The sequence below is a fragment of the Helianthus annuus genome, chromosome 2 (genome assembly GCF_002127325.2).
Source record: "Helianthus annuus cultivar XRQ/B chromosome 2, HanXRQr2.0-SUNRISE, whole genome shotgun sequence".
NCBI classification, from domain to species: Eukaryota; Viridiplantae; Streptophyta; class Magnoliopsida; order Asterales; family Asteraceae; genus Helianthus; species Helianthus annuus.
The window spans coordinates 155,062,914-155,069,633 of record NC_035434.2 but is presented as its reverse complement, the minus strand read 5'-3'; the positions used below and the strand labels follow the sequence as shown (position 1 = coordinate 155,069,633).

Below are 6,720 nucleotides of genomic sequence, written 5' to 3'. Positions count from 1 at the left end.
CAGAATGGATGCATAAACTCCAATAGTAATTTAATAACAACATAGTATACCTGATATAACGTGTGTTAAGCCTCTTTTATAACGTGTGTTAAGACTTCCAGAATGTGTTAAGTCCATACCGTTTTAACATCATGTACTAGACAAAACACTAAGAGTCTCACATTACATATTACTAGTAAACTAAAATACATAGCACTAGGAAAAATGGTGGGCCGTTTACTATACCTATAACGGTATAACTGATATAACGTGTGTCAAGGCTCTATTATAACGTGTGTTAAGACTTGCAGCAAGTTACACATAACATGTGTTAGAGATTAATGTACTGGTAAACTTGTAAAAAGCTACATTGCCTACAAGCAAGTTACACAAAATTGGATGCATAAAGCCCAAAAGCAACACAAATATGCTGAGGTCGACTTCAGGGCAGAAGTTCGGAAGGCCAGAACTTTTTAACAACACATCCTAGACAAAATAATAAGAGTCTCACATTACATATTACTAGTAAACGAAAACACAGATCACTAAGAAGGGGTGGAGCTTCCATTGACGGTCTGTCTTTGCTGTTTATCTGCTACCTTTGCTGACTCATCTCTTGCATAAACTCCATTAACCTATTCCAACAAGCTGGTCATTAACATATATAACAAAGGGTCGTTACATATGTAGCTGTAAAAAAATGTAACATGTGTAGCTACGGGTTGTAGTAACAGGATATGCCATCTAGTAGAATCACCACCTGGTAAGGATGAAAAAAAAGACAAACATTTATTGAAAATAACATCACCGAAAATCAAAGAACTCATAAAAAAACTCAAAAGTAATGAATCTAACATGAAATCTGCTTCAAACCCATATGTTTGAAATACATATAGATCTGAAACAACTAAGAAGACCGGATTTTTTGAAGAAAGAAATTGGGCACACAAAAATTTTTCTTGGTCTTGATTTAAAATTTTGAAATAAACAAACGAAGCTCTGATTTTAAATCTATCAAATATCATAAAAAGTATAAATCTAAACAAATTACATAAATAACAAAAGTAAGATCTTTAAACGTGTTTCTCTCACATACATTTGTGCGTGTGTTCTTGGTGTCCAGATGAATAAGATGAATATTGTTGTTTCTCTCTCCAAAACATCAGTTTTCTCTCTCGAAAAATAGAATTAAAGATGTGATAAGAGCAACACCTTACTTTCTTTTCTTGAAGAGCTTCGATAATTGCTTCGATCCTCAGATTTGGTGGCTTCAATAGAAAGGAATGAGTATAGATCTACCCGGCGACATTACTGGGTTATATGGTGGATTTGTCTCCACGGACATTAATGGAGAAAGGAATAAATGAAGAAGTAGATTGTAAATGAAGATGTGCAGGACATTAATGGAGGTCTTTCTTATAAATGAAAATGATAGAGATATGGAGTTAGAAAGATACATTGGGAAGATAAATGAGTAATAAATGTTGTTAAATCATAGTAGACAAAAGTCAAGATATCTTTTTGAGTTGGGTGGTATAATGTTGAATTTACCAAAGTGCCCTCAAAAGCAAAAAGAAAGATGGAGATGGCTGGGACACGTGGCCAATTGTAGGCCTTGTGATGAGTTTTCAAAGTTTTCTCAAAATAAGGGGTTTTCTCTAGAGCATTACCCTATATATATATATATATATATATATATATATATATATATATATATATATATATATATATATATATATATATATATATATATATATATATATAGGGGACCGCTAGAATGAGAACCACCTCGAGTTGTAAGAACCGCGAGAAACACACCGTACGGGGTGAGGTGAACCAATTTTTTTTTCAAAAACGTAGATGCATGTATTACAAACACATTCGTAAAAAAAAAATTTTAAAAAAATGCCGTGCGTGTAGTTTTTTACACCACAAGTTTGTGGTTTACGAATTTACGGGACTCGTAAACCACAAACTTGTGGTGTAAAAAACTACACGCACGACATTTTTTTTTAATTTTTTTTACGAATGTGTTTATAATACATGCATCTACGTTTTTGAAAAAAAAAATTGGTCCACCTCGCCCCGGATCAAGTAGTTTTCGCGGTTCTTACAACTCGAGGTGGTTCTCATTCTAGCGTGGCCAGGATCATTTCAGAACCATAAATATTACAGAACTCGCAGAACTCCTAATAAACAATCTTTTTATTAATATATTTTTATGTTTTGGATAATTTTATCATTTATTATGTGTATTTTTACGATTACATACATGTTAAGAGTAATTTTATCATTTTTTATATGTAATTTTATAGTTACACATATGTAAACTAGTTTTTTTTACATATATGTAATTAGTTATGACACATATATATAATTTTGGCAATTAAACATATGTAAACTACTTTTAACATGTATGTAATCAAAGAAATACATATAATAAATGATAAAAAATATCCTAAATACAAAAACTTATATATAAAATGATTGTTTATTAGGAGTTCTGAAAGTTCTGTAGTTATTTGGAGTTCTGAAATCAACTCAGCCCTATATATATAGGGCCGCTAAAATGAAAACCACCCCAGTTAAGAGAACTACGAGAACCACTTTCCAACCATTGATCTTGGGAGATGGATAGATGATGTGCGTGAAGTGTGTCATATTTTAGGTATATATTTTAAGCCCTTTTTACACTTTTTAGCCAAGTTTTAAATTTATAAAACACGATATTTACTAACACTAAACACACATATGGGCAAGTGCACCCATCGTGGACGTAGTATAGTGTTGGTAAGATACCGAGGTCGTCCAAGGACACAAGAGCTTTTAGTACTGGTTTATCCTCAACGTCTAACCAAATCAAAATGTTAGAAAAAAGTTTTTAAACTAAGAAAATAAAACTAACTAAAATGTTGAAAATAAAATAAAAATAAAAACAGATAGAAAAGATGAATCACTTGGATCTGACTCGTGTGTAGTGTAACCTTTGATTATTTTCGCACTTTTGCACTTGTTTAAGAGATTATCTTAGTTATTGTAGTAGGCCCCTATTTTGAAGGTGAGGTTACTCTCAACCCAGTAGTTTGAGTCAGCAAGGAACAATCCTAAAGGGTGGGATTATTGAAAGATAATTAATTAAGTTATTAATGCATAATGTGGTAGGCCCCTCTTTTGAAGGCGACGTTACCCTCAGCTAAGTAGTCTGAGTCAGCAGGGATACAGTCCTAAGTAGCTGGGTTAAAGTTTTAATAGTAGTTTAACTTATGAGGGGATCAAAGAGTTTGGACCCCCGCCATCCAATACCTTTGGGTATTGAAGGAGGTCCTACTAAATTTGACCCAGGTCCTTTGCAGGATCTATACACTGAACAATGGCAAGACTCTTACCAAATCGTTCCCTTAACCCCCGACCAGGTAGCCAACGTACCTCCATATAGACCGTGGAGATATGAATGGTGAAAATCTTTTATTTTATATAGACAGTAAAATAATGCCAAGACACAACGGACAAACGATAAGGAAGAATCACCTTCAACATAAGAAACTAGTAATTAAAGTCATTAATACAAAACCAATTAAAAAGTGCAAAAGATTAAAAATAAAAAGTATTACACTAAACACTTGTCTTCACCAAGTGATGTAAGAGACTTAGGCAAACATGGCATTTGATTGTCAAGAACTCTTACGATCAATCTTGGATCCCGAGATGACTCACACACTCTATGATGGATAATGGATGATGGTGGTGGATAATGGTGTTATGGTGGTGGTGGGTGGTGGGTGAAGTATGAGAGAGGTGGTGTGCCAAGGGATGAGTTGCAAGAGCTCCAAGCACTCCTATTTATAGGCTGAACAGAAGCCTGGGCACGGCCCCGTGTCCGCTGGGCACGGCCCCGTGTCCATCTGACTCTCTTTCTTCATTAATTGTAATTCGCAATTACAATAAATGCGCCTGCAGGAAGTTGACCACGGCCCCGGGTCCGCTGAGCACGCCCCGTAGTGGGCGATGGAAGCTTCTACGGGTTTGTCTTTTGTGCCAAGGCTGACCATGACCCTGTGTTCGCTGGGCACGCCCCGTGTTGAGCTGGACACGCCCCGTGTTGAGCTGGGCACAGCCCCATGCTCAGCTTTCTTCTTGTTTTTGCTTTGGGAGATGCTGTCGAGGAGTCGGGCATGCCACGTTTCTTCCTTTTCTTTATATTTATGTTTGATTTGGCTGCATTTTTCCTTCTTTTGTTCGTTTAAGCTCTTTTAACCCTGAAAATACAAAAGGAAGACAAAAGGACACTTTTTCCAACATTAGTACTTAAAAAGGGGTAGTTTTATGCCACATTTGATGTAATTTATATGTTGCATTTTGTGTACATCAAATACCACCACACTTGAATCTTTGCTTGTCCTCAAGCAAAACTCTTTAATATGTAGCTTACACTCCCAAATGGAATGGGTAGAAGAGAAGATTTTGGGCTTGTCTTGAGTGTCGGGAATCCAAGATCTTTATTGGGTTTTATTTTTATACTATTTACAATCCTATTCGTTATGATTTATTTAGAACGTTTCATAAGAGAAATTACTTATATGGGCAAAACATGCCTTTTTAATTTCATTTATATACAAGTTCACATACCTCACGGGAGATCACTCAACACTCGGCCGACGCTGTATTTTTGTGAAACACTCGAGACCGGCATGGAACTTACTTCTACCATATGCTTGCCAAGCAATCAATCCTCCTCCTTTTTAACTATAGACCTTTGTAAATATCAAGAGGACTTTTGGGGTGAAGTTTTAGGCTTGGGCTAAAGGTAGGTGGTTGGGTTAGTGGTTAGTAAAAAAGCGAAAATCGAAAAAACGTCAGTTTTCGTAAGACTTGATATTTTTCAAAACTTTTTTTTTTTGATGAAGTATTTCCTTCAAACAAAGTTATTTTTGATAAACTTGTTTGTTTATTTCTTTGACTTCATCTCTTTTTTTTTTCTTTTTTTTTCAAGTCATACTAGAAACCGAGCTTTGTTAATAAAATAAAGGGTTTAAAATGAAAAAGGGTTTAGGTGGGTAAAGGGTGTTTGGTTTGGGTTTAGAAATGAAAAGGTTTAGGTTCAAAGGGGTTAACTAGGGGGATTTTTGGGTAGGTGGTAAAAAAAAAAAGAAAAATAATGGTGTAGAAATAAAAGGGGTTAGTCCTAATGCCTCCTTCATTTACTTACTCGGGTTTAAGTTGGTAAGGACCGGGAATGTATCGTCGTGGCAAGTTCTAGAGTCGTAAGAACCAAGCGGCTATTCACAGAAGAAACAAAAAATGAGCAATTAGTTTAAAGATATGTATTTGTATGCTCAATAAAGGCTCAAAACTCACTTTTGTGGGAATGGGTTTTTATGTGATCAAGTATATATCATCAAATTTTAACTAAGCTTGTCATGCCGTTTCATAATTTTCTTATGTTGGTTCTTTTTATCACGACGCTATCGGTTGTAAACTTGTAAAAATATAACCTTGTTAGAATTTTGAACTTCCCAACTTAAACCTAGACAAGTAAAAAAAATGAAAATATTTTTAAAAAATTTGGGGTGATTAGCAGTTCCAATAGAGTTTTGTCTAAGGCTTATAATTAGGACTTGCAAAATTCAAAGTTTTAGCATCCCCCCCACACTTAAATTACATATTGTCCTCAATGTATCCCAAAAATAAGTTTTCCGGATGATTAAAATGTGTAAAAGTGGGTTAAAAACAAGATTTTATGTTACTGGGTAGCTGAACACGGGGTGGTGTTGGCTGAGCATGACCCCATGTCCAGACTGCCAGTACCAAAAGTAAACAGAAGGCTGGGCACGGGGGCGTGTTCAGTGAGCACAACCCCGTGTCCAGTTACCTGAACTGGGCATTTCTGCAGATTTTCGGGCACGGGGGCGTGTTGGGTTGAGCACGGCCCCGTGCTGAACTTGCTGTAATGAAGAAAAATTATCGGGAGGCTCTGTTTTTGTGCATGGGGTGTTGGTTCAAGCTTCCCTTAATATCCTTCACCATCCCGAGTGTGTTTTATTCCTGAAAAGTAAAACTAAACTAGAAAATATAAAAGTTAATCTAAACTAAAACTAAGGATAGTTCCGCGGAATGCCTCCGTGGTGCGCCACGTTTATAAGGGTCCTTGGCTAGACCCGCCTTATCAGGTGGTTCTGGCTCATCTTCAATTAGGGGGTCGTCATTGCCAATTGGATATTTCATTGATCGCTCAAGATCGATGCTCCTTTTGAATGCCCCTAATTGAAGAGATAGATTGTTGTACTTCCGGTTTTTCAAAGCTTCGTGGGTTTTTACAAAAGGTCGTCCCAACACTAGAGGAGTGTCATCGAGGATGACAAAGTCAGTTGGGATTACCATTTGATTTGGTTGAACCAAAACATCCTCAACTACACCGATTGATTTTATTACTTTCCGATTGGATAGAAAAATGGGTATTTGAAGTGGAGAAAAATCACTAATACTTAATTTTTCAAAAATGTAGTTTGGCATTAAATTAACACAAAGATCTTTATCAATTGTAATATTACTAATAAAGGAATATTGAAAAAAACATGGAACCGGTGTAATGTTAATTTCAAAAGGGTCTTCTTTTATTAGCGAAGTTTGATCATTAGTTAACTTAATACTTACCATTTCGTCAATTCTTGCGTTAGTGTTTAGCTCTTTTAAAAACTTAGCATGAGTTGATACTAAACAATGATTTTCAAAAGAGGGTGACAA

General features: G+C 35.7%; 1 long non-coding RNA gene across 2 annotated transcripts; it reads right to left on the bottom strand.

Moving 5' to 3' along the window:
• Window positions 1-615: 615 nt before the first annotated feature.
• LOC110906816 lies at window positions 616-1,275 on the bottom strand. Of its 2 annotated transcripts, none has more exons than XR_002573888.1 (2): window positions 1,197-1,275; window positions 616-739 (listed from the first exon to the last, which is right to left on the bottom strand). It is a non-coding gene; the product is annotated as an uncharacterized LOC110906816 (long non-coding RNA). The 2 variants fall into 2 exon arrangements; XR_002573889.1 differs by having other exon boundaries at window positions 1,192-1,271.
• Between the last annotated feature and the right edge of the window lie 5,445 nt (window positions 1,276-6,720).